The sequence below is a fragment of the Talpa occidentalis genome, unplaced genomic scaffold, assembly GCF_014898055.3.
Source record: "Talpa occidentalis isolate TD23 unplaced genomic scaffold, MPIMG_talOcc4v2.1 talOcc4.9, whole genome shotgun sequence".
NCBI classification, from domain to species: domain Eukaryota; kingdom Metazoa; phylum Chordata; class Mammalia; order Eulipotyphla; family Talpidae; genus Talpa; species Talpa occidentalis.
In genome coordinates this window covers 111,875,811-111,903,728 of record NW_023605305.1, presented here as the reverse complement: position 1 = coordinate 111,903,728, position 27,918 = coordinate 111,875,811, and the positions used below count along the sequence as shown (strand labels likewise).

Here is a 27,918-nt window from a genome sequence, read left to right as displayed (position 1 = left end):
CTGGAGAAGCCAATGACAAAGCTAGAGAGCAGGGTTGTTAATGTAACATCTTCTGTTAAAGCATTGCAGGCAAATTATCTTTCCAGATAACTGGAGCTTCCTCCATTAAGTGCCAAGATTTTATTTGAACCTGTTTTGGTGGAAATTGTTTCAAAATGTGTTATACAGCTCTGTTTTGGGTTTTGTTTTTGTTTTTTTTTTTTTTAAAGTAATGGTGCTGAACATTAGGCAGCCATTTTTAATGTCTTAGAGTGACTACTCCTTAGCTGCCTTTTGTTCAATAAGTGTTTAAGTAAGTATTACTGGGTAGATATTTTTAACCATTGAGAATGCAACGGTCAAGAGGACAGAAATCGCGTCCCTCTGGAGCTTCCCAGTGCCTGGGGAGGCAGAAATCAGCATGAGTTGGCATTCGGTGAGCTGCTGTATGGAGAGGAAGTAAACTGGGGCACACTGTCTAGTCTTGGGGTCCAAAGGGGCTTCCAAATTGGAGCCCTGGAGGCTGAGAACTGAAAACCAACAGAAGCTAGATTAAAGAGCAATGAAGAGTTGAAGGGAATCTTTCAGAAAGCGAGAAATGCCAAGCAAATGCAGAGTGTGAGGGGAAATGCAAAGAAGAACACAGGCAGCACATGGGTGTGGGCATGTGGCTGGGGGGCATAGGGCGGCTGGCAAAGGGAAGGCCTGAGGCTGGAGACATTGACAGAACCAGGACATGAAGAACCTTCTAGTCCTTTGGATTTGAATGGAATCTTCATCCTGTTTTCAGTCTGTGTACAGGATAATTTGATTAATCAATTGCCAGATACTCATTGGTCACTTACTAAATGTGGTGACAGGAAGAACCACTAACCACCACGCCAGGCACCGCAGTACGCACTTGCCTGGAATGCCCTATTTACCCCTCGTGAAGCCAACGTTAATATTATACCCATTTTAGAGAAGAGGAAAGTGAGTATCCATGAGTCCTTGCAGCCTGCTCACACAGCACAGCTCCTCTGGCGTAGATGTCTCAGATCATGAAGACAGACGTATCTGGAGACATCTCTGCAGAAGTACTTGGCATTTTTATGATCTCAGAGATACACCCCACCCCTTCTGACACATCCCGTTGGAGGGGACTTCAACCTCGACACTGGTTGGGAGGAGTGTCAATGTCATGTGGTCAGCAGAGCTCGGAGGATGGCAGATATTATGGCTGCCATGCTTGGAGAAGGCAATCTGTCTGGGGGTGCATTGGGGGAAGGTGGTAAATTGAAGGCTTGAGTCACTGCTCCTCTGGGCACCATCGTGCACAAACCCAGAATGTATGCAGCACCCTCAACACCCACTGTTTTGCTTTGGGAGGTTTCTGACTCTGAACTCCAGAGGGAAGGAGTATTTTCTGCATCCCCACGTTCTGCCTCTTGACCTTGCATTGCCAAGTTCTCATCACCAGGCTGGCTTGGTGGGGAGCACACCTAGTAATGGCCCCAGTGGTGCCCATGCTCTCCGGTCCACCCAGCAATGGGAGCAGCAGCTAGTGGGGGGGCAGGGGTGGCTGCGTTTGTCCCTGAGAGTTGATTATACCCGGGCAGACAGTAGTATCTGTGTTTCACTGAGAACTGTGAACAGTTGGGAAGGGATATCCTAGAAAGGACCGGGGTTTTTGCTAGTCACGTGGTTGAAGGGTCACTGTAGCCCAGTCAACGAGACCTCATTTGCTCATAGCCAAGACACAGAAGCAAGAAAGTATTAAAAATAAATTTAAAAAGCAACCCAGGCGTCTCTGGTTGAGCAGATCCATTTTATCACAGTGAGTGGTGTGAGGCGTGAAATAGTGGGAGCGGAGGTCAAATAGGTGACTTGCAAAGACTTTGAATATCAGGCTAAGGGGCTTCATCTTCTTACTTAGACAGTCCCTTCCAAATGGTTTTGATCATGTAAGCCATTAGTACATTTTTTTGAGCATTCCTTGTTGAAATGAATACTTCTCACCGCTGCATTAATAGATGGCATACATTATAACTCCTATCCATGAATGGAAATGGAGGCCGAGGCCAAAGGAGCAAAGACAATTCTAATATTTTTTTTGCACCTCCCTAGATCAGTGCACACGCATCCCACGCTGGAGGCCACCAGCTCAGACAACGGGAAGTTGTTCGAGTGCTCTCAGGGGAGTCAAGGTCAAGGTCACGAACAAGAAGTGGAAGTTGGTGGAGATTCACAGAAGAGGGCCTTGTTATCTCTAGACTGGGCCCGCCCAGCTCTCTCTGCGGTTTTGTTACCAAGAGAATCTATTATTCAAGCGTGAATTCACCTGGTTCCTCCTCGATTTTTCACGTCTCTCTGCTTTCCCAGCTGTTCGGGGTTGGAATACTTGGTGCGTTGCTCCATACGCTGAACAAATTACACTGAGATCTGTAGCCCTGCACCCCTTCCAATAAAGGAAAATCACGTCTCCTTCTGTCAAAGCTTTTTCTCGATCCCGTCTGAAAACATATCCGGTCTGTCTTCCTCTGTTACCATGCACTACAGTTTCAACAGCCGTATCTTGATACCCCTTTCTCTGGCAGCTGGCGTTGGAACTTGTGAGTCACCTGGGGGGTCAATACCACTCTCCATGGAGAGGAATGTCTTGATAATATTGTGTGATATGTATTCAGCAATGCGAATAAGAGCAGCTGCTGAATACTAATTCTCTGCAGGCTTAAAAACACAAGTGCCAGGGCCTCCCTGGTGGCACAAGGGGTGAAGTGTCAGCACTATGAAGTGATGTGCAGCCACTGCAGCACAAGTTCGATCCCCGGCCAGGGAGCTGACCCACATGGCGCAACAGACCTCTCCTGACTCACCCACTGCTCCCCTCAGCAGTGTCTTTCAGTAGATCCACCTGTTGTGCTTCCCACTCTGTCTCTGGTGACTCCTCTCACTCCCCAGGCACCTCTGGCCTGCACCTGTGGTTTCCAAGATTTGTCCTTCTTGTTTGCCAATAAGTCCAGGCTGGCATTTTCAAACTGGCCACCGGATGTGATAGGAAGTCCCTCCCTTTTTTACCCCCTTTTTTTTAACCTGCCAATGTTGGTAACACAGCTTTAACTAGTTATTCAGAGCTATGTGGAGGGGCATTGAGGAGGGTGCTGTTGATCAAGCCAGAGTCTTGCTGTGACTTTAGCAGCAGGTAGAGAGTAAGGTGGCACAGTGAGTACTCAGATCACAAAGCTTAAGGAAGGGTCAGTCTTGGGGTCATTCAAGTGCAGGGACAGTCCCTGAAAATGACGTCTCCTTCAATTTTGCCTTGCTGTAGGCCTCTCCTCTCTAGCCTGACACAATGCTCAGGGCTGAGCACTTAAAATATGCAGAGATGGATCATTTTCACGAGTGTTCAAGCTGAATCCCATCTGGTCTACACATACATTAGATTCTGAAATTTTCCAGCTAGTCCAGAGGGACTAAGCCCAGATGCCGTCAGGAATGCAGTTGATGGTGATTCAGAGTTTTAAGTCTCCATCCAAACCTAGGAAAATAAAATAGTGGAGGTTAAACAAGGAGAAAGACTTCACAACTCTTGCATATTCACGTATGTCATGGTGACCCCTGACAGTGGGCAGTGGCAGCGCCTCTGGTCATGCTGCCCATTTGAATCCTATGCCTGTGTGCCGTTCGTTGAAGGAGCCCTGGCCTTTTGCTCTCTGACCAGCAGACCATCTGTTACCAAGGTAAAAGTGTCGCTTGTTCAAGTCTGCGCCACCTGCTCGACTTGACGCTGTCACATGCACCATATATAGCAAGCTGGGAGCAATATTTTGAGTGTGACTCCATTTGCTCTTTCATTCCTTCTGACTCCTTCAGGAAAGCATAGCACCTAATGAAATCCTTTCAGCTCACACGCTTAACTTTTACGTAAGCCTGGTGTGCAGGCCAAAGGTTATCAAAATAGCCCCAGCTGCACAGGTTAAACTGCTCTCCTTCTCAGGACACAGTCAAAGCCTGCAATAAAGCGGGAAACTAGGAGCAAAGGATTTTTGTCTCGCTTTCAACATGGTAACAAGCTGGAAACAATCCAGGTTCAAAATGGGGGACTGGCTAAGTCAACGATGATACATCAACTCGAAGAAATGCTGTGTTGCAATGAAAAGAGGAAAATAAGCTAATGAAAATATCCTTGTAATTTAATATTCTATTTTTCCAAAAAAAAAAAAAAAAACCAGAATGCAGAATTGCACGCTCACGACATGAAATAAGTAAGTGCATGAACTGAACAAACAGGTGCATGTGACCTGGGTTACACAGTGCTGAGCCCAGCACTGCCTTCTTTTTTTTCTCAGTTAGATCTGCTTTTAATGATGTCATTTATATAATGACATTGGTGTTCAAAAAAACCCTCAGCACTCTGAAATCAATAGACATGATTGAATAGGACTGGGGATTTGTGCTTTTGCCTCCCAATGCCACTCCCACTGCCAGGCTGAGCTTGGGCTCTGGCTTCTAAGCAGCTGGGCTGAGACCCCGACTTGGTCACTTTCTAGCAACATGACCTTGAGCATATCTTATCGCGCCAGCCAAGTGGAGGTAAGAATGGCATCTACTTCACAGGTGATTATAAATCTAAGTGAGCTCTTTAGTACATGTCTAGTGCTCAGAAAAACTGGCCAGAGGGAGCACTCAGTAAATATCAGTTCTCATGATTACGTGGGGCATGTGACATATGACATGAGCCACATCAGTCTGGGCAAAATGACTTCACCATCGTCCATACTTGTGGGTCTCCCCTGATCTTCTCCAGGGAGTTTTAGGGGAATCTGGCATGAAAAGTTGACATAAGTGGAGCCATTTTTTAAATAGAGCTGGGCAGCCATTACAGAGAAGCTGCCTTTTTTCTCTTGTTTGGACCGGACAAAAGGACTTTGGCCTGGCCACAGCAACGGCTTCGAGAAATCATCAGGCGTACGATTGCTTGAGCAGCCATCCGGGCCACGAGGACTGATGATTATGGACTTTTCGCCAGAGGACAGCATCAGTAATCAACTATATCAAGCCAAGAATACTCAAGCTTGTTAACACTGACTCTTCTTGAACCACTTACCTCATCTCTTTCCTTCCCTCTCTGTAAAAAACATCCCTGACTTTGTTTCGCCTTATGACACTATCTGGGCTTTCTACCTGAATCTGCATCCCCAAATTATAATTCTTTGATTCCAATAAACATTCCAGTTGGCTTCTGAATCTTGGGGTTGACTCTAGCAAGTGTGGGGTCCTTGCTGATGAGTTGCAGCCCCCCATCCCAACACACACACACACTAGCTGGAGCCCGTTGCCCAGCTGGAGAGGTGGCTATTGCTTTCGAGGACAGGGCCGCGCCTGCTGCTGGGGTGGGGCTGGCAGGCGAGGAGGGGCTACTGCAGAGGTCACAACCAGCACCATCCCTGTGGGTGCCAGGGGCACACGCCTGCCACTCTGCTCTGCCACCCTGTTCTGGGAAAGCATGGCCTTCCCTTTTTGTATGCGTGCAGCCCATTCACGCTTGGTCCCAACAGGTCAGGGACAAGTCAGAGGGTCAGCCGTGGTGCTGCTCTTCACACTGTCCCTCCTCCTCACCGCTGTGTCAGTGCTCGGCCTGAGGGCCATGGCAGATTCGCCCCTCACACCTCGGTGTCCCCACTGGCCTTCCTGCCACCTGCCTTCCGCTTGCCAGTGAGGCAAGCCCAGATCTGACTCTGTCTTCACGTGAGGACAATTCTGCCCCAGCTGGGATCCCAAGTGACACACAGCCAGACTGACACCCAACCTGGAGACAAACTCTGGAAGCAGGAAGAAGAACAGATGCCCAGACAGCCACGGGAAAGAAAGGGGGAGCGAGGGGGTGCCCCTGGCTGCTGCTGACTGGACACAAGGCGGGGGGGTTGGAGGGGAGGCAGGAGGCAGGCAGCTGTGGAAAGGAAGAAGGGCCATCCCCAGCAGATGCTTAAAAAAAAAAAAAACCCTGAAGCGCTTGCACAAATTAGCTCCAAGCTCCCCAGAGAGTGTTCCTCAACCCCTACCCTTCCGTCTCCCCCTATTCTTTGACTTCTAATCTCTCCAAAAAAGGGTGTTCGCACTGTGTTTCACACACCTCATTCTAGAAACAGCCCTATTGTCTCAAGGAATGCTGGCTTTCCCCTCACCCAAGAGGGATTAGGAATGGGGACAATGTTCTTAATAAAGGGGGAGGGGTGTCTGAGGAAAAGGGAATGTTGTGTAAGGGAAGAATACACCACGTGCGAAAGCCCTAGTGGAAAGAAAGTGCTCCACCAGCCCCGTATCCATTAAAGTAATAACGTCGTGCGTGGCAGCTTTATCACTCCCCTGCAGCTCCTCAGCGTGGGAGCTCCAGCGCTTTTTAAAATGAGAACAGACTTTCCAGCTGCTGCTCCAGGGTGGAAGGGCCGGTCTCCAGTCCTCTGTCCTCCGTGCAATGATGCTCCTTCAGCCGCCTGCCCCTGCCCCCACCAACTTTGGACTTCTCCCAGCCTCTAGAACCATCGCTAAAATTCATTTCACTCTTTAATTAGATTTCATGGAGTAAGGGATTGGGAGGGTGCTGGGAAAGGCGTTGTTCATCTGACCTCTTTCTGTGGAGAGGGGTAATGCTGTTGATCGGGGAGGTGGGACAATGGTTGCCATGGAGACATATTCCCAGACATACAGACACACACTCATTTTAATGTCTCTCTTTTTTTTTTTTTTTTCCAGCAGGGGAAGGATCCGGTGCCCTATTTTTAGTGTCAGATTTCAGCAAAACAATTCGCTTTCATTTCATCACACACATACTGCTGGGTTTTAAAGTAGGTCACATTTTGTAGCCATATCAACAGCTCAGATCTGTCTTGCTTGAGTAGTGCAAGGTTCCACGGAAGATTTTACTGATTGAGAGGAAGATCTCAGATGCCTGGGTACAGCTTTCTTTCATCTCCCTTTGACAGGCATTAGAATAGGCAGGATGAATAGCCGCAGGTAAATTTACATTTTAAAGACTACTGCAAAATGTCTAGGCAGGGGTAATAGTAAGGGGAGGTATGGAAATTAAAAATGACAAACTGGTCTGTTTTTCTGTTATTAGATTATCCCTGATTATTATAAATATAGTCCTGGAGTGCCAATTCTGCACAGTCCATTGAGGAAGAAATTAGTCTTGACTGTTAGCTGTCCAATAAAATTTTTGATCTTTGTTCTAGTTCAACTGGGTAGATCAGAATATGCTAATCCAGAGTTTGGGATTTCATTTCTGCCCAGTGGCAAGCTGCAATTTTTAAGTGTTTCTGTCTGCATTTCTTGCCTTGTGCTCTTTGCCAGATCTCACAGCCCTCTGTGACTAGAATACCCTATTCACTGCGAGGAGCACTCAGTGTCCCCCGCAGACTAGCCGGAGGGGAGGCGAAACTGTGAATTGGTCCAGCTTGCTCAGTAGCCCCAGAACCAGCCGCCTCCCTGCACCCTCCCACTGCCTCCTGTTCCCTGGGGCTTGGCTCTTTCCAGGGTGGCACAAACCTAGACTAATTTAGGAACAGCTGCCCTTCTTTCCCTTGGAAATCCCTATATAGTAAGTGGACCTTTTTGTTTCTAATGGGAGAGTTCTTTTCACACTGGTAGAGACTTCTGGCTTCCCTTTCATAACGGCGTGGGGAACTACCTGTGTGTAGAATCAAAGGGTACCCCGCAGTCCACAGCCTTAAAAATAATAGCCTAATAGAAAAGGGAAGGCTGAAATGAAATCATCAAACTATAACATCGTCAGTGTCACCCCGAGTAGTGGAAGTTAGGTCGATTTTTTTCTCCTTTCTAAGCTTTTGCATTTTCCAAACTTAATTGAGCAGCATTGCTATGTTAATCAGAAAGAACATAAAGTTTAAAAAGTGAAGACATAGTGAATGACTAATAAGCTAGTTGCTATGCTAGATTCTAATTGTCCTTTTGTGTCTAATCATCAAGCATAGTGTGTGATAGCTCTTAGGAGTCCCATTTAATTGATGAGGAAACTGACAAGGAGGGTTTGTCCTTAGTGCCAGCTAGCAAAGGGCAGAATGAGGAACCATACCTAGGTCTGCCCAACCAAAACCCAAGTTCTAACATCCTCAAGTAAGTATAGCCACCATTTATTAAACACATACTAAATGCCAACATTTATATATAACATTATGTATGTTATGTATATACTAGATGCCAAACATTATATGTAATAATACTTCTGGAACAGTGCAAAAGACTCTTAAAAGAGTGCTCAACAGGACTCAGTGTTCAAAAAGAACGAAGGAGCAGCACCTGAGGTAGAGCTCACATCACTCACCCCCAGGCACAATTGCAAGACCGCTCAGGCTCCGGGCCCAGCAACGGGGTTTATTTAACAAACAAGAGATTGGGAAGAGGAAAGATTCTTTGAGGACACAAGTGGCCAAATATCTCACCCCAGATAATGTGCACAGTGCCCAGAACTCCCAAACAAAGGCCGTGCGTGGAAGGTGAGATGATGCAACAGCAGTCTCAAGTCTGGGCCGGAGGCTGAACCAGACGACGACAGACCCAACAGCACCAGGAGGTCGTGCCAGAGACCCAGAGGCTGGGTCAGCTCTTTGAGATGCTGGGCCGAGCCCCACAGTGCTCTTTTCAGGCCGTGTCAGAGGCAGGTGCAGTGGCTAAGTTTCTGCAAAGTTCTGCAGAGATCTGGGGGTTTAGTAGCCTCCAAAGGTCTACGAAGGTCTACAAGGTCTACAAAGGTCTGCAGAGGTCTGGAGAATCCCATGGTCATGGACTGCTCCATGTGTCTCTCTCTTCAGAGGCTGGGAACAGACTCCTTCTTCGAAGGTGGGCTGATGAATGCTTCTTCTTCAAAGGTGGGCTGAGAATGAATACTTCTCTCTTCAAAGGCTGACTGGAGACTCCCTTGAGCAGGCTCTTGTTCTGCCTTACATCCCCTTCAGGGCCCCCCCACCCTACAAGCCTGATTGGATGGTTTTCAACCCTAAGTTTCTAGTTGGACCACTTAGTACTAATCAGCTTGTTTTCCATTTTTCAATCCAAATAATTGACTAGTGGAGTGGGCTTGAACCTGATTGGCCCATTTAGCTCACACATGATTGATTCATTTTTAATCCCAGAGACAGATACCAAAGGGGAAAAGCCCAGACCAGCCTATACTCAGGTCTGGCAAGACTCAGCTCCCAGATGCTGCTGGGATAGGGTTACACATCTACACAACAAGTAGGTAGGTTTTTAAATCTGCATTTTACAAGTAGGATAATGTAAGTTCAGAAAAGTTATTTGCCCAAAATCTCATGGGTAATAAAAAATGGGAGTGTGGGGTTTTCAAATGCAGGTTGTACAAAGCGCCCAGTGGCTCCCAGACTAGGAGTTTGAGGGAAGCCAATCTCGCAATTAGAAAGTGGACATTCTCTCATACAGAAGTCCTGCTGCCGCACACACAGCACTCTGCTGGTTGAAAACTCTTGAGTTTTGATTACCTAGTAAAATTACCTTCCTTCGTGCAGATGGAGGTGGACCCACCGGCAATGCTTCACTTGTGTGGCTGCTGTGTTAGGAGGACCCAGGCTCAGGATGGGTGGGATTTGGAATCTCTGCACACATCTTCTGGACTGTTGCATGAAAGGAAAATACATGTCGTTTGGATTAACCTGATGAAATTATTCGGCCTGCTTCTGGTAGCGATTTTGCCTATCTTAGCTAAAGCCTAAAATTGATACGAGGATTTGGGGGGATGGTTATCATCATTACAGAATTCTAAAAATCCTTGAGCAGTAGCAAGAGCAAGAAACTTAAGCTAAATCTACCATATTTTTAAGATGTGAAGAAAATGGTAAAGAATATGGTCTCTGCCTTTTGTCTGCCTTCTAAAGTGACTAGTGGTCTAATGGTTTGGGAACTTGAAAGTAAAAAGGAACATTCTGAATCACCTCCCCACCCCCCAAAAAAATGATATATCATAGGCAGAAGCTCTAAATTTGCCATAAGTTCCACTCAGGTAAGAGCCATTAAAATTTCTCTGTGAGACATTGGGTGCTATCTTAATTGCTAATACCAAGTTAGAGATGTTTCCTTCCAAAATTTAGTGTTTTCAATGCCCAAAAATAGATGACTGGATCAAGAAGACGTGGTACATATACACAATGGAGTATTACAACAATCAAAAAAGATAAACTCATACCATTTGCAGCAACATGGATGGCGCTGGAAGGGATCATGCTCAGTGAAATAAGCCAGAAAGAAAAAGAAAAATAGCGGATGGTTTCACTTATAGGAGGAATGTAGAGGATTCAAAAAAGGGATCAGGGAGAAAAAAGTAATTATAATAAAGTAAAAATAAAAATCAAGAGGCAACCAGAAACCAGAGACATTCTGCAGCGGGGGAGAAAGGAGTAGGATCAGAACAGGGCAGGGAGGAGCACAAGGGACTATGGTGATGATGCACAGGTGAATGGGTGGTGGGAATTCACGGGGACTATAACTGAGATGAAAATGCATATATTGCATAAAAGTGAAAAAATGATGTAAAAAATACATAAAATAATTTTAAAAAACAACAAAATATAGTGTTTCCTATGATAGCTTCAACTAACTGCCCTCAATTGCAGGGGTGAGGGAGTTGGGAGGAGCATTGGACAGAGGACAAAGTTCTATAAGTAAAAGCCCTAAATCTTCAAGCTTAAAAACTAATTTTAGACAAGATCTTTGGCTGTTGTTATTCATGAATGGAACTGAGAGAAGGCAAATGGATGCCCAAGGAATTTCATTGCCAAAGAAACCATAAGTCTGCCCTGCAGAAGCCTGTGACTATTCAATGTCTAAAGCGACCCATATGTCTCCAAATCTGCATCAGCAGGAAACAGCCAATGGACACTGCGCAACCCCCAAAGGGCATACTTGCTCCTTCCTGCCTTCACCACAGCCGTGGGGGTTAATGGACACAGAGGAACTGCCCAGAGGCCATCGGCTGACCGCTTCTGTGTGAGAAAACAGTCTCCTCCATTCTGACTCAGCAGGATTTGCTAATTGCTATAGACTGACTTCTGGGGGTTTCACATTTTCTGAATGGTAGATTTAATTGTGGCTTTCCTAATCTTAAGCCATAACTGTATACGTTATGCCGCAGGGAGCAGATAGCAAGACTTTTCATTTGTGGTTTGCAAGACTGTGTAACATCACATCTAGACTCAAACACTTCAACAAGAGATCTTGATTGAGCGCTGGGGGCAGTCCAGCTTGAAAAGAAAGGTTTTGGAGTTCTTTTTCTTTGGGAGGCAGCTCGTCTTATGTGTGGGAAAATGGGTACATATATTTTTGGGAAGTCAAAGGAGTAAACTGTGGCACAGACTTCCTAATTACCCTCAAGACATTTGTTTTCCTCTATCCCACAGTATTGGAAACCTTATCATCTCACCAGTCTTTTCAACTCCCACCCAACCAGGTAAGGTCAGATGATTCAGGTCTCATAAATTAGATGTAAGTAGCAATTTAGCAACTTTTAGCCAGTGTTATTAAAGGACACAGGGATTCCCTTTTCTTTGCCTTTTTCTTCTTTCTCCTGCCTGGAATGAGGATGTGAGGGCTGGAGCTAAAGCAGCTATTTTGGGCCATGACATGTTTTGGGAACTAGAGAATATACAAGGCAGAAAATGAAGGAAAAGGAATCTAAGCCCATGATGCTCTGGAACCCTTTACAATTTGTTAACCACTTATCCAGGTTTATATAATATGTTATTTAAGTTATTGGATTTTTTTGGAGGAGGAGAAGGGGTTGTTTGGTAGGTGACAAAGGTAAGGAGAATTTAACATCCCGTTGCCAAACCTAATCCTAATATATGAGACATTTCTTTCTTGAGTTAACCCAATTTTCCTAAAATGAGCTTATTTTAGAGGTCAAAGACCACAAATTGTTCAGAGTGGCCATGAATTGAAGTAAACATGATGTCACTTTGTCCTATGAAACCTAAGTTAGAGGACTCTCCGGAAATTCACTTTCTCTAGTGAATTGACACCATGACCAATATCTCCAGAAAACTTTAGTAGCTTCTGTATGGAGACGTGAGAGCTTTTGGAGCCCAGATTCATTAACTTGCCTGGGTTATAGCCAGGGAAATGGTTTGCAAGTCCCCTTATTAGACAGCTGTCTGCCAGGTTGGTTTAGGAAAAATTGCCCACTGGCACAGGATATCTGTGGCTCTGGAAAATGACTAAAGCATTCCAAACTGTTTTATAAGTAAATCCATTCTTAATATACCAACAACTGTTTAAATTTTGTTCCATCTGGTTTAGGATAAATCTATTTTTTACTTTTTAACTCTGTATCTCTCCACTGACTTCAGTTTTTAGGTGGACATTTTTGTATTCTCTTTCTTCCGAATTATTTAATTAATTTGATGCCACTGAAGCCTGCCTCTCATTCCACATCATTACTTAATCACCTGGGCCTAACACTGATTCTATGATTTTGCTATTGGTTACCTAAATATTACTAGTTCCCTTCCGTTTCCTGTCTCATACAATGATAGTGCTTGTTTATAAACGGCTTTGAAATTACCAAGAGGAAAGAGCTACATCAAGATAAAGTGGCGTGTTGTTCTTCCCTTGGAAATATGCCCTGGCTCAAATTTGAACTTGGGGTATAAGCTGTAAAAGATTCTGCCAAGAGTACTCCAGTTCCGATATGCGGTGTTAGATGAATTTCTGCTTCCAAGCCAGGTCAACATGAAGGAGATGGGAGAGGCGCATGAGGCAGGAAAAGGATGGGTTTTATTCCAGAGCCAGCATATGATCCTCAGATGCAGAAATGGAAATTGAGTTCCCTTTCTTGCTATAGCCTCCCTTCCTTCTGATCTCTTTCCCTTCCTGATATTTTTCTTTCTCAATTTTCCAAGTCCTTCCCTTCTACCACCTCCCCTCCCTTCCTGCCTGCCGTCCACCCACAACTCTTTATTGAATCTTGTGGTAGCTAATCCTCAAAGACGTCTCCCCCAACGAACTTGGATCATCCATGTGCAGGCAACTCCAGACCACAGACCCAACTAAACTCCCAGCCAGCAGTGACTTCAATCCCAGCTGCCATTTGACTGCAAATGAAAGATTCCCAACGAAGAACCATCCAGCTGAGCCCAGTCAACCCAGGAGGCTGTGAGATTGTAATGGGCTGTTGTGTGAAGTCATTGAGGATTGTTTATGATGTAACAACAGAGAATTGAAATGAGCATTTACAGGAGCTAGGCTCTAGAATCTGGACAGTGAACAAAAATAATTTAAAAAATGTGCCCTCGTGAACCCATGTGCCTGGAGGAGAGCCAATAAAAAAGAGAAATTACAGACAGCAATAGAAGCCAAGGGAAGAAAATGAAGTAGAAGAGGGGAGTGTGAAGTATGAGGGATAGAGAAGTCCTGGCTGGGGTAGCCAGAAGGTTCTCCAAGAAGCTAATTTTTGAGTGAAGGACTAAGAACAGTGGGGAGTTAGTCAAGTGGGTACCTTGTAAAAGTGGCCAGGGGAGCAGAGCCCTGGCACTGGACTGAGCTGGGGCAGAGCAAGAGGATATGAGGTTAAAGAAGATGGAGATGCAGCTCAGCAGGGTCTTGCCAGTCAGGGGAAGGACTTTGGTCTTCATTCTGGACAAGAGGGGAGCTACAGAAAGACTTTGAGCTGAGGAGTGAGGTCATTTGGTTTATGATTGAACAGGATCACTCTGGTTGCTGTGTTCAAAACAGAGAAGAGGGAGGCAGAAACGGAGTAGTCAGGAGCTTCTGTGACCCTGCAGGAGAGAGGTAATGGTGACAGGGATCTGGGGGTGCAGATCCAGATGGTGAATGGTAAGGAAGAGGATGAATTCTCTCCTTTTTTTTTTTTTTTTTTTGGAAAGTAGGTGATGATGGACTGAATTTGGGATGGGAGAGAAAGAGAAAAATCAAAGATGATACCAAGTGACACCAAGATTTAAGACGTTGGTAAATGAAGATACTTTTAATCAAAATGGAGAAAGCTGTCAATGGAGCAGTGTGCAGGGAATATACGGCACTTCTTCCTAATGCCCTAATTTTTCCTTCCCTCCTGCCCTCTCTCTCTCTTCCTCTTTCCTCCCTTCCTATTAAGTAGAAGTCTCCCTACCCAGTCTGAGTTGCCAATAACGTGCCCAGTTTGGTTCTTAAGGGTCATCATTCAGAATCCCATATAGAGGTAATAGCAGGGGCCTCCCCTGGTGGCACAGGCGGTTGAACACTGTGCTGTGAAGCTGTCCGCAGCCTCTGCAGTGCTAGTTCCATCCCAGCCGGCCGGGGAGGGTCCCACATGGCGCGGCAGACCTCTCCTGTCTCACCCGCTGCTCCCCTCAGCAGTTTATTTCGTCAGTCTGCCTGTTCTGTTCCCCACTTTGTCTCTGGTGAATCCTCTCACCCTCCCTCGCATCTGGACTATACCCCAGTTCTTGTATAAATAAATAAATAAATAAATCTATTAAAAAAATAATAAAGGTAATAGGAGGACATCTAAAGGGAGAAATCAGCTTCCCCCTTCCAAATCTGTAGCCACTATCTCATGTTCAAGGATCCCAGAGTATAATCAAGTATCCAGTTCAGCCAGGGCCACTCAATATGCTTACTGGACAGAGAGATGCTGGCCGGTGAGTTGGCCAATATGGGTCATGTTTGAAAGATGGCGGTTGTGCAAAGTCCCCTCCTGCTGAACAGCCACCAGTGCTAGGCTTCGCAGCAGCACCTCCCATCCCCCTCAGCACGCTATGCTCAAAAATGGACACTCACAACCAAATGAGCAGAGGAAAGGATGGCATTTCTCTTCCTGTTCCTTCTTCCAAGGTGGCATCTCATGAACACTTGACAGTAGAAAATCAGGCTAGGGAGCAATGCTACCACAAGGTGACTTAGACTGTTGCAGGGAGGAAAGTTGAATCAGAAACTCCATAGTGGTCGAGACTTTTTGGCAGAACCTAAGAATTTCAGGAGGTTGAAGCAGTTCCAGAATTACTCAAGCCTGGAGAGTTAGAGATAATGCCTGTGTCTCGGGTTCCAGAGCTTCAGGGTGACTCTTGGTGTTTCAGCCATGAGATCCTCACACCCTCAACTGCCTTATCCAGTAAGAATTGAATTAACAAGGCTTAGGGGTTACGGTTGATTGGGTGTGCAGCTGAATGTTTAAAAACTGCATTCCTGGGGACTGGTGGGGGGGATAGGAGAGATACTCAGATGAATGGTTTGTCAATTCCCATGGTGTAAATACGCTCACCTATGGCTGATTCCAAGCTACCAATATGACATCACAGAATGCTGAGTTGGGGATGCACAATGCCTCACTGTTAAATATAAAATTTCCATCTTACAGCTACAATAAATGTAAATAACCCCAAGAGGAGAGATAATAATAAAATGTAGCAAAATAAGGAGTAAGTGATATTTGAACATTCATTACCATTGTTTTTCATATCATTGTTTAATTGAAAGTTTACATAATTTAATATTTAATAAAAGTTGTATTTAATAACCACTTGCAACATTCTTATGAAGTTAACAGTTTTTGCAAGCACTTGTGTGCCAGTTTTAGGACACCATTGGTTTACAGCAATTATCAATCAAGTCTTTTGCACATGCACACACACGCGCACACACACATACACACACACACGCCCCTACTCTGTGTCAAGCTGGTCATGTAGTAGACTCAGCACTGATGCCAGCATTTGGCCCCTGCTGGTTCCTTCCACTTAAGGAGGATGCTGGCGCTGGTGAAGCTAGCTAGCAAGGTCCAGGAGCACCAGTTGATCTGTAGTCTATTGGGAACTTTACGGCCTCCCCCAGGAGTCACGCCACCCTGGGGTAAACTCCTAACCTGAACCTCAGAGAGCAAGGATTTGCACTTTAATACTTTCCTCCCTGGGGGCACCGGGTTCTCTGGAAAACAGGACCTCCAATTCCAGGGCCTTCAGATCTGCACAGGAAGGATGAGAGAAGGTTTTACAGTAACGGGAGTGCGGCGGGGGAACAAAAAACCCTGCTGCGACTTCTCTCAGGACAAAGGCCCACTTGTCCCACCTTCATGTGACTAAGAGTGGCTGTGAGTGACTCGTCTCTGAGCAAGGACTCTGCTATTCGATGATTTATCCTTTTACAGAACAATGGGCCCAACACGATTACATTTATGTAAGCAAGCGCAAGAAGCCTCTTAAGAGGTTCTTCTAGAACAGGGAAGACGCCCTTCCATGTGATTTCTGTCCTTGACTACAGTGAAGCAACTCCCAACGCAGAAAAGAAAAACACCGGCTTAATCTATGGTGCATCCCTCTGGGGAAGCCCCTGGGCCTCCCTCCTCGTGCTCCTCCCCCACCTTTCCTTCCTTCTCTAAACATTTATAGAGTGCCTGCTAACAGCGCTAGAGATGCCAAGATGAGAAAGCAGAGAAGCCACTCTTGTTCCCCTTCCATTCTGTATCTGCGAATCTGCCAAAGTGTTCTTTTAAAATGGATGTCATGCTTGGAAAGCTTCTGAGCTGTGAACACTTGGAAATGCAGGGGTAGCGTTGTGTCTGCAGAGGGTGGGTGCCTGAGCCCCTTCCCTGCACCTTGCCCTATGCTTGTCTGCCATCTGGCTGCTCCTGAAGTGTAGTCTTTCCTAATAAATCTGTCATTTAGTTTCTAAAATGCAAATCAAAAGGTAACTCCACTCTTACTTCTCATTTCATTCTCTTCCCTTTTCTTCCAGTCTATGAAAAATATTTATTATAGATAGATAGATAGATAGATAGATAGATAGATAGATAGATAGATAGATAATGATGGAGTGGGGAAAAATATCAGGGTGAGGCTGAAGGCACGGGTGGAGAACAGACAAGGTAGATTTATTGAAATACACTGCTAAGAGAAGCAGTGGGTGAGGTGGGAGAAGTTTGCACGCTTAGCAGGATTTGGGGCTCCCTTTTGTAAGCTGTTTTGGTGGGATTTTCATGACTGGGGACTCGGTCTCTGTTGGTTGCTCTCTGCTGGGATATCAGGTGTAGGTGGGCCTTCATACAGGAGGGTCCTCCTGGTTCTGTGTCCAGATTCTTGCTAGCCCACTATTGGTAATGTGGATGGAGGGCCAGGTTCCCATGGCAACTCTATCCATTCCCCTTCCTTATTTATTCTGTGTCTCCCAGCATTGTTCAGCTGAACAAAGTTTGGAGACTAAGTTTTTACTTTATTAAATGATACCTCCACAATTGATAATCAATAGATAAAAGAGAAATGAAAGGAGGTATAAATGTCAATGTATCACACATGTTTTCTAGGTCTGTTGAATGAAAGAACTAGGAGGATGACACCCCAAATCCCAAGGAATATGCTTAATACTCAGATCTTGGTTTCCAATACCCTTCTCCACTCTAGTCCAAGGAATCTTGGTTTCCTTGAACAAATGTCTGACTCCAGGGCTGGGGCAGGAAAGGAATGAGATGGGTTTGGGACATCTTCCTGTACTAGAATGTAAGAAATTTCCCCATGAACAATGAGGACTTGTCAAAAAGACACAGAAACTATCCTGAAGGTGTTCCTATTAACCAAATCTGGGCTCAAATAAATATTTATTTGAGAATCAAATAAATAATGACTCACTGAGCAAAGTAGGCACTTATGAGTCTACCCCAATATAGTCATAGCAATAAACAAATACATGTGAGGAAATCATTTCTTATAGTAGAAAGTCAACTAATGAATGTAGAAAAAATAGTGGCACTAGAAAGCCACCATTTGGCATTCACTGGCATAAGAATTCAGGGAGGAAATATTAATGGGTGATGTTGGATGTGGGTAACATTGGAGCAAGGACAGGAACCAAGGCACACTCTCCATCTTCTGGGCACCCCAGATGTATGGGTACAGAGTCTAGGCGAGAGGCCCTCAGCATGTATCTGCACTGACTTGGTTGGCTTGGTGCCAACCTCTGTCTCTCTCCTGTGTTATCCCCTTTTCACTCATGATTTTTCTAATTAATGAGTTTGAACAAAATGTTACAGCAAGATTTTATGGAATTGAGTGCTGTATAGTAATATCTTCTAATAGAGCAAGGGTAAAATATCAGCTAACATTTATTCAGTGCTTACCAGTGCCCTGGGCTTTACATGCATTCTCTCATTTAATCCCTACAAGTCTTCTAGGAAGTGTTATGCATAGCCACACTCTACACCTGAAAACACTTGGGCCACAGACATGAAATCATAACTTTAAAAAAGAAGCTGGCTTATAAACGCTGATCATGAGACTCAAGGAGTGGGGCGGAGCGGAGTGACTCAGTCGGGCCCACAAAGATCAAGTCCATGCAACAGAGACTGGCATTAATCTGCTGATGGAGCACATACTCACCCTGTTCATACACCAAGTGCCTATGACGGTGGCCTTAACTGCAGGCTGGTTGGAAGCAGAAGAGAAGGGTGAGTGGGCCAGTGGGAGAAGGCAGCCCAGGTACAGGTCATATGGGGTGTGCTAGTCTGTGGAGAGTCTAAATAATAATGATAAAATCAACTGAAAGCCATCTGGTTTGTATTATTGCCATGCACCATGGCAATTCTAAACAATGTCAGTGACCAAATGCTCCTCTCGGCCAAGGGCTGACTCTTCCACCCTCCACCGTCTTGGGTGCCACGGGCTGGCTGAGGTCCATGAACTGGACCATGAGCTTCCTCTAGTTGTGAATTCCCTGAATCTGCAGTGCCTCATGGAACAGCTGCTCGATAAAATTCAACCAAAAAAAAAAAAAAAAAAACCCACACACAAACATGAACACAAGTGTGGCCCCTTGAGACTGGGCTGGTGCGTCCCCAGAGATTTGTCTGGGTGTCACCCACCACCAAGGAAACACAGGCCGACCCCATGAAAACATGGAGGGAAACTGAGGCCATCGTTCCAGATGCGTAGGCGCCATCCGAGCTTTGTGCGAACAACAGCTGCCTTCATTCTTCACTCTGCCTTGGCAGCTAGTGATTTTATTTATATATTTTATTTCCTTTTTCTGGAAAGCCGTCAACAATCACCTCGTAATTCAGAATATTCAAGGATCCATGAATTCTAGCTCGGTTGAGGATCGTAAGGGAAGCTAAGTGCTTAGAAAAGACTCCTATTGCACAGACACCCGCCACACTCTCAAATTACCCAAACCAGTTCATAATTGGGACCAGCTGGCAGGAGGAGCAAAGCGGCCCCTGCACCCAGCCAGGCATCATGTTACAAATTGCATCCCTAGAAAGTGTTCTCTAGCTCCATTAAGGGTTAAGATGTGGGAGGTCAAAGGAATAGAGCTTTGACACTGGCATTTAAATGGGTTAAATAGAATCTGAAGACACATGAAGAATCTGTTCACATGAGCAACTGCGGCTCCTTGTTTGTCCAGGACAAAGGAAGTAGGAAACCACTGAGCAGACCGTACAGCCTATAACTTCAGTGGAATTTCACTTTCTAGTCTCTTTCTGGAACTGGCATAATTGACTTGTATACTGCCCAACCGCTTTCCTTCTCCCAAAGTTATTCCCACTCAGCCTGGAAGTACAGAGCTCCCCATCCGTGCACCAGAAATAGGGTGGGTTTAAAATGAGGGGTGACCGGGACACCTGGTGTCTGCTAGCCTCCAGCGTTTCTTGAGGTCCCCTTTTTCCTCATGCTGGAAAGCCTACTCCGAACTGGCTCTGCGCTGCCACGTCCTTTGCTGTGAGCCAGAACCACAGCTCAGGAGGCCACTCTGCCAGCCTTGGCATTGGGCTTGCCCGCCTGCACCAGGAAGCTGAGGGAGTGGGCAGCCCTCGCTGAGAGCGTGCGCCTACCCAGCGTGCCAGCTGTTCGTCACCGTGGCTGTGAGGCTGGTGACCTGGTTCCACATGAGACGCTTTCAGGGCATGACCTCCACAGTCTTCCCGAGTGCCCGTCTCCTTTGGTGCCTGTCGGCCAAGCCAGAGTCTCCAGGCTTCCTGTCGATTCTGTGAACTACTTGATGGCTTTCCAATATTTTTTTTTTTTTTCTGCTTAACAGAGTCAATTTCTGGTGTCAGAAACCAAGACCCCTGACTGCTACAGCATCTGTCCCTCCAAGAAACAGGGGACTGACTCCAGTGCTGAAAAGGGAGTAGGGGAGATGAAGGAAAACAGGAGAAGCAGAATAAAGACGGGGGATTAGAGAGCAGACTAATGCTTGTAATAGGAGCCTTGAAGGAAACTGCCAAAATGGGCTCCCCGAGGCATTTCTACATTTCTATTTCTGGCAGACAATGTGGTTTAAATGGTTTTATGTGACTGTTTCAGGAACAACAGTTTCTTGATTTGGATTTGCTCCTGCAATAAAAGAAGGTGTTAGCTCTTACTTCATGCATTTCTCCGCAGGGCTGCTGCTCGGAAGCCCACAGATGCAGGGGCATACATATGCATACTGCCGTGTGATAAATCCATGCATGAGCAAGAGGGTCTTGTCTAGTTAGGTAGGTGGCGAAATTTTATGTAACAAGCCTCCTTAATATTTCAAAGGGAAAACATTACTTACTTTGCCATATTAACACATCATTTGTCTCATTGGGGAGACAGAATGAAGAATATTTAGCAATTAATAGAAATCATAGGAAAAATTATGATTAAGTGCCATCTGCTGGCTCCTGTGAGTTTTATTTTCATGCAGCCTGTCCACATAATTATCAAATGTCTCTGTCAGTGAGGGTGACCTGCTCTTTCCATACCTGGCCTATGAGTGCCGTATTCTGTGAACATGCGTGTGTGCACGCGCACACGTGTGTGTGTGTGTGTGTGCGTGGGTGTGTATGAGAAAGAGTGAGCCAGAGTGAGAGAAACAAAGAATGAAACTAATTTGGGAGAACAAATTCAGCTTATAGAAATTCATCATCCTTTACATTCTGATTTGAGAGAGCAGGCTAGGGTTTATTTTAAAATTCTGTTTTCGTAGCAGATTGCAAAAGCTCTGTGTGCTTAGCATGTGTATAGAGGGGAAAGGCAGGGGGGTGGTTCTTTGAAAGTGACTTCCCTCTTGTGGTTCAGTCCTCTCCTAGGAGAGTGTCTATGGTTTGCATCTCAAAAGCTTTGTCTAGCTCATGGCAAGGGAGGAATTTCCACGTCTCATTTTTACGACATTACAACAAGCAAGCGTCTAATAGCTCAGAAGTTAGTGGAAAGGAAAGCTGGTTCCACATGAGCGTATTTGACCCCTTCCCCTGTGTGTGCAGCTCTGCAGCCCGGGCTAGAAGCACAGCAGGAAATCAGTCTTGCTGTTAGTAAATTGCCATGACTTGTGTTTACATGGCCGGTCACCAGGCAGTCTGCTCTGCTCCCCAAGAAGGTCCTTGAGCCAATTATTTATCTGGAAAACTGAGAGCCATTCCAGATCCTTTTTTTTTTTTTTTTTGCCTATGATTACTGAGACTGATTATCAGTAGTTCCCAGTAGAAATTGTTACCCATTCACGAGTGTCTACTAGGTACTAGAATCTGGGATAGACTATTTAGAAATAGGTAAGTAGACAAAGCTACTTGAAATTAGAATTTCAACATGACACGATGTCAAGTGAGTCTTAAGGTTGTATTTGATCACACATATTGATAACATAATATAACAATAAAATGAGTAAAATGGACCTACCATGTGATTCATGTTTAGATTCAATATCAGAACCAGGGAGTCAGTACTGGTGCATTGTAGTGGGTCCGGGTGTGTGCACTAATTCCACTTTTCACACTCTTGTGAATACATGTTATTCTCCCACGCTACAGAATAGTAAATGGAGACTCAGGATGACAAAGCAGTTTCTCAATCATGCACTGCTGGTAGGCAGGAGTGGGTGTGGCAGACTTTATGAGGGCGCAGCAATCTCCAGCACCTCCACTTCTTTCCTCCCTGGGTGCGAGACTGACTCCTCCCAGCACGTCACGGGCAGGCGGTGCAGCTGGCTATATCCATGGACCTGTGAGTCGCTTCTGGGTTGATGCAACTTCACATTCCTGAGAGGTTGTCCAGGCTGCCTGCCCCAGCCATGGCAGACAGTGCACTACCCACTTCTGGGTACTCATGTTTCTGTTCCTACCAGAGGCTTCTCCTGGAAGTGAACAGGTGGAACTGCCAGGACGTGACTGCCTCCAGGAGAGGCCTTGAGTGTCGACCCACAGCATCTGCTGGATAAACACCACCTTCTCTGAGCTCAGCGTGGGCCCCTCTGGGGCATGTTCTATTTTGTCTCATAGAGTCTGCCCACATCATCCTGTTCACTAAAACACTCTACTTTGACTTTCCTTTCCCATCGCGCTTTCACAGTCCCAAGTGAGCAACTGGCCTTCATACCGCAGTCCCATGGGCAGCCTCTGGGAGAAGCCAAGCCCAGCAACCTTGGCTTGTGCTCCTTGTGTGCTCCGGGCGTGCAGCTGCTCTGGCAAGGACCCTCTGTACGTGGGCTCTGTCCCGCAGCGTTCATGTCTCCGTCCATGGAAAGTCTTCAGTTGTGAGTCTCTGCAGGGGTTGCCTCAGCTTCAGAGAGCTACCTGGCCCCTGGTCTACCCCTGACTGACGCAGAGATATGAGGATCCGAATATCTTTTTTTTTTTTTTATAGAGGCATGTTTTATTTATTTGTTTGTTTGTTTGTTTGTTTATACAAGCACTGGGTACAGTCAGAAGCATGAGAGGGTGAGAGAACTCACCAGAGCCAGAGCGGGGAGCAGAGCAGGCAGAAGGACCAAAGTACACTGCTGAGGGGAGCAGCGGGTGGCAGGAGAGGTCTGCGTGCCATGTGGGACCCTCCTCCGGTGGCCGGGGAACAGCCGGGGATCGAACCGGTGCCGCAGAAGCTGCGGGCAGCTTCGCAACCCAGCGCTCAACTGCTGCGCCACCGGGGAGGCCCAAGATCCGAATATCTTGGCCTAATTTGGGACAACGCTGGACAAGTGGGTCAAGCTCGGGAGAAACTGGCCTGGCCAGTAGCTCAGCACCTCCCTCTGCACTCTCCATTTTCTCCTGCTCTTCTTCACCCCAAGGGCACCCCCCTTGCGTAGCTCCCGCCTGCCCCTCTCCATCGGGATGGGCCTCGGAGTAGAGCAGGAGTCCATCGCCATGCAGATGTGCACTGGGGGAAGGTAATACTGACCTTACTGTGTGGCCCACTGCCGGCTGGCGGCACTAACATCTGCCTGCATCTTGATTGCATTTGACTTTTACATGCTCCGTCTTCTGACCTTATTGTCCCAGCAACTGAGGGGGCTGACTTTACAGCTCGAAGCGCAAGGAAGGTTCAGAGAGTGTCCAGAATGGGTGAGAAGACTGTGGACATGTTGAACGTGTTGAACATACTTGAGCTTTGTTGGAGAGAGAGATGCTAAAGCTGGGCCCTGTGGGTCTTCTCCCCAGACTCATTGATTTCCAACAATACTTTCAAAATGAGCATGTATTTGGTAGACTGGAGTTTTGGTAAGTGCTGGTCAAGGGGCTGAGTTTCATGGCAAACACAAAAGAGTCATGTATGCAGATAAAGTGTCCTGCCAACCTCTGGATCATGCAGGTGCGTGTGTAAACTTTCCTAGAAGTCAATATAAAAATCTGTTATCAGAGTGACCCCTGGGAAGAAAGACTGGGGATGTTGAGGGGAGGTGGACTTTAGTTCTCAATTAACATCCTTTCAAGCCATTGGCATTTTCACTTTAGAAACTAAAAAAAAAAAAAAATCTATCACTCAGATCATATTGATGAGAAAATACATTATTGAGCAAATGAATATAATAAAGATTCCGGCAGAAATCCCAGCCCAGGTGCAATGAACACTCCAACGCAGGCATCATCAACAAGTTTGCTTACTTACGGCACCTTCCCTTTCAAGATTCATGGCCAGGGCCTCAGCACTCTTATCTACAAGGTCGGGCAGCCGGCCAAGGCCAAGTGGTCTCTCTCTCTGAGGCCATCCCCGAATGCCTGCATCTTTCTCCACTTGCCTTTCCCTCCTTGTCTGGGGACTTTGCCGCAAATGGGGGTGCCTGCTGGAAAACGATGCTATCCATGTAACAGATATGGACACAGTTGTGTGTAAAAGGAACCCTTGGTCTTTAAAAGGGTGCTCAGACCTTATGGGGCTCCCCAGGTCTGGGACCTCATGCATGAGTAATAAAGCTTCTCCTGACCTCACCATTCCTGAGGTACTGCTTGTTCTTCCTCTGCCTGGGTGAAAGGCTGGAATTTATCTCTACAACAACATAACTGGAGAATAATGATGATCCTAATGAGCTACAGGTAGAGTCTCACCTTTGCCTCTGATTGGAAAATTGGATGACTGTGAAAATGATCATAATTGTCCCAGAGATGAACAAGTGAAGAGGTCGCACTTGCAAAGGCTCAGATATGACATATTCCTGGAGGTACAGAATTCACGCATTATAGGAAAAGCACTAGCTGCTGTACTTTAAAATATCTACATGGTGACAGCAGGTGATCAACGGATGGTTATTGGCTTCAATAATATTAAAATAAATATTAAAATAAAATAATTAATAATTATTGGCATCAATAATATTTAAAATATTTAAAACGATGTCCAGAGTTAAGGTATGCATGGACAGTCACCGGGGATTAAATTTTAAGGGACTCATAAGGTGAATTGTGACCTGCTCCCCCAACTCTGTGACAGCACCCCACGCATCCTCTCCTAACCTACGTCCTGAGCAAGCCACTAAGTCTAAGCAAGACACAGGAGTTCCGAGGACTCACCCCCACACTATTTTCAGAGTCGCACTTTTAAAGCAGTTCTGAAATGGTCCCATTTCAGCCTTCCAAGAGTGAGGAGGGCTCTTTCCCAAGCTCCAGAAGTTCTTGCTGAAACCCTAGCACTGACTTTCCATTTGAATGCAGAGTAATTGTTTGTGGCGCTGCTCCCTGAGGCCGACTGGAAGCAGAACTGGAAATGATCATGGCTGGTCTGGTGGGAGAAGTCCTGTGCAGATGTTGCAAGTGATGCAAACTTTCCAGGCTGCAGGAGCTGCGCACAGAGCTGGCCAGGGCCAGAAGAGGCGCTTCCGACAGCCCAGGCTACTCCCTGCTGCGCCCTCCCCGAGGCTTCCCCGCCTGCTGCTGGGGCTGCTGGAGCCGCACACTTGGTTTCCTTTCACTCCGCTGAGGCTGCTCCTGGCCAGGGCAGCTCAGGGAAGCCGTCAGATTTTATATTTAACTGTATTTCCCAACATTTTATTGTAACAGCTTTCAAACATTCAGAAAAGTGTGTGCGCTGGATGTGGGGTCGGTGGGGGAGTGGTGTGAATAGCCTTATGGCTCAGCCCCGGGGTTCACTCATGTGGTGCATACAGAAACAAAACAAGCAAATGACCTAAATAAAACAAAAACAAATGTTTAGACTGTAAGACCACTTATGGCTGCCAGAGGCAGCTTCAGGTTAAAAGGGTCAAAGGTGAAGGTGGGGCTCGACTTTGCGTGTGAACTCAGTGTAGAATAGACATTCATCTTTAATGATGGACACCTGAAACTTGCATGCTGTTATGATACAGTATTACTTCAGTTAAAAAAAATAAATATATATATATAGGGGCATCCCTGGTGGCACAAGGGGTTAAGACGCAGCAGTATGAAGCTATCTGCAGCCACTGCAGCATGATTCAATCCCCAGGCAGGGAGCTGACCCACATGGCGCAGCAGACCTCTCCTGTCTCCTGGCTGCTCCCCTCAGCAGTGTATTTCAGCAGATCCACCTGTTCTGTTCCCCACTCTGTCTCTGGTGAATCCTCTCACCCCCCACACCTTTGGCCTGTACCCTAGTTCTTGTATGCATAAATAAATAAATATTTAAAAATATATATATATACATATACACACATGTATGTAATATATAAAAATAATAAACTAAATTGGTTTCCAACCCTGTTTTGCCCTGTGTTTTAGGGTCCCATTGCTGCCAGGCACCCACATACTGGTCCTGCCATGTCTACGGACGCCTCCTTATTTTCAGTGCCTATGGCAACTACAGACTTAAATGCCCACTTAAGATATAACTAACTATATTCAAAAAGATGCTAACATCTAGTACCTCCTTTGAACCAGGCCCTGAGCAAAGCACAACGTACTTTCACACTTATAATCATTTAATTTTTAACACGAGATAATACTCTTGTTCCTTACTTAATGGCTGAGAAAATCAAGAGACAGGAAAAGCGCCTTCCTAACTTATGGGTGGCTAAAACTATCACTATGAAAGAAATGATCGCAAATGAAATAGCTTATATATTTAAAGCAACATCGATATGATGTTTAAGTACACGTTTTAGTATTTAAAAATAACCCTGGCAGAACTAAGTGAATGCCTCTTGGGGCAAGGTGTTTTGAAGTGGTTGTTTGGATGCCGCCACAAAGATGTGGCTGTTAGATGTCTCCCCAGCCCCCAAAGAGGTTTTGTTTTTGTTTTTTGTTTCTGCTGTTGTTGTTATTTAATGTCGGCCATTTTATCTCTGCTACTTCATTTTTTTTTTTTTTCCCTCCTGGGGAAATCAGAAGTGTCTCATTTGTTTTCCAATGCTGGTAGATGGAAATTCATGGGTGCGGATGACTTGGTGCAAATAATCTAACAGAGAATTCTGGACAACAGCAGAAAACACCATGCAGTTTCCTACTCATTTCACTAGTCTAAAAACAAGCCATAAAACTTTCAGTTACAAACAGCTGCTCTGGGTCTCCCTGCTCCCCAAGCTACGTAACAGCGCAGCACAGCAGTGGCAAAGCAAGCAGTCACGTGAGCCACAAGGAAGAAACCGCTTAAGTTATTAGTTAATATCGGTGTCAGAGATGGGTGTTGGAACATGAAGAGAGGTAGAGAAAGGGACTATGGGGGGTTCTTGGCTTTGCTCAACTTTGCGTTGTGCAAAACCAGCCCAGCAGGCCAAGACCGGGCAGAGAGTCCTGTCACAAAGCCGTCTATGACCATCTGGATTCACAAGGCACTTTACCATTTACACGGCACTTTTCCAGAAATTATCAGACTTGAATTTCCCAACAACAAAGAAGACACGTTAGGTGTTATTGTTCCCCTTTTCTAGGGTGGAGAAATGAAGTGACTTCACCAGGATCACCAGGCTTTCCTTCTGTCTCACCAGGTGGAGTGTAGGATTTAGGATGAATTAGTTGAGCCTGAATTGCATTTCTGCTTCCTGCTAGCTCCGGGCCTCTGAGCCAGTGCCCAGGCACTCTGAGATTGTTCCTTATGAAATGAAGATAATAAAACCAATCTTGTAGGCCTGAGGTTAGGATTACGTTAAATTATGTATGAAAAGTGCTCTGTAAAATGCAATATAAGATATGAATTTGGTTATTATTAATATGCAGATAATGTGCCACTTGGGGTAGCATATATTTTATTTCATTAAACTTTTTATGATGACATGTTCAAACACATATTAAAGTGTGCTTGAATATAATGAATATATTTATAACGAACCTCCATGTACCCATCACCCAGCTTCCCCATTAATGAGATCAATTGCACTTGTATCTGTATTTCCACTACGCCACCCTTTGCTAGAATATTTTTTAAAACAATCCCGAGATTTTATATCATTTGATCCCAAAGTATGTAAATACATCTCTCCAAAAGATAAGAACTCTTTCAAAAATATACACAGATTACATGATCCTATCTAAAATTCCTTAGCACCATCTAGTATTGAGTCAGCATAAAGACCTGATGCTCTCATAAATATTTATTTTATCTGAATTAGGACCCAAACAAGGTACACAGAGTTTTTGGTGCTATTCATTAAGTTTCGAAAAATCTGTGGGCTTCGGCCCTCTCCCTTCCATGTCCCAACTGTTTTTTTATTTGCTATTTATTTGTCGAAAAAATTCCTCATTTGTCCTATAAAATCTCACGGATTTTGGATGTAGCTATTGTATTCTCTTGGTTTCTTTTATCTCAA

The 27,918-nt window shown here is 45.5% G+C and overlaps 2 long non-coding RNA genes across 2 annotated transcripts; both read right to left on the bottom strand.

The window, feature by feature from the left end:
• Positions 1-1,768: 1,768 nt before the first annotated feature.
• LOC119236593 (uncharacterized) lies at positions 1,769-15,250 on the bottom strand. The gene is made up of 3 exons (XR_005123107.2): positions 14,764-15,250; positions 9,487-9,605; positions 1,769-3,496 (listed from the first exon to the last, which is right to left on the bottom strand). It is a non-coding gene; the product is annotated as an uncharacterized LOC119236593 (long non-coding RNA).
• Positions 15,251-21,612: 6,362 nt separating this feature from the next.
• LOC119235967 (uncharacterized) lies at positions 21,613-24,990 on the bottom strand. The gene is made up of 3 exons (XR_005122957.2): positions 24,713-24,990; positions 24,251-24,357; positions 21,613-23,534 (listed from the first exon to the last, which is right to left on the bottom strand). It is a non-coding gene; the product is annotated as an uncharacterized LOC119235967 (long non-coding RNA).
• Between the last annotated feature and the right edge of the window lie 2,928 nt (positions 24,991-27,918).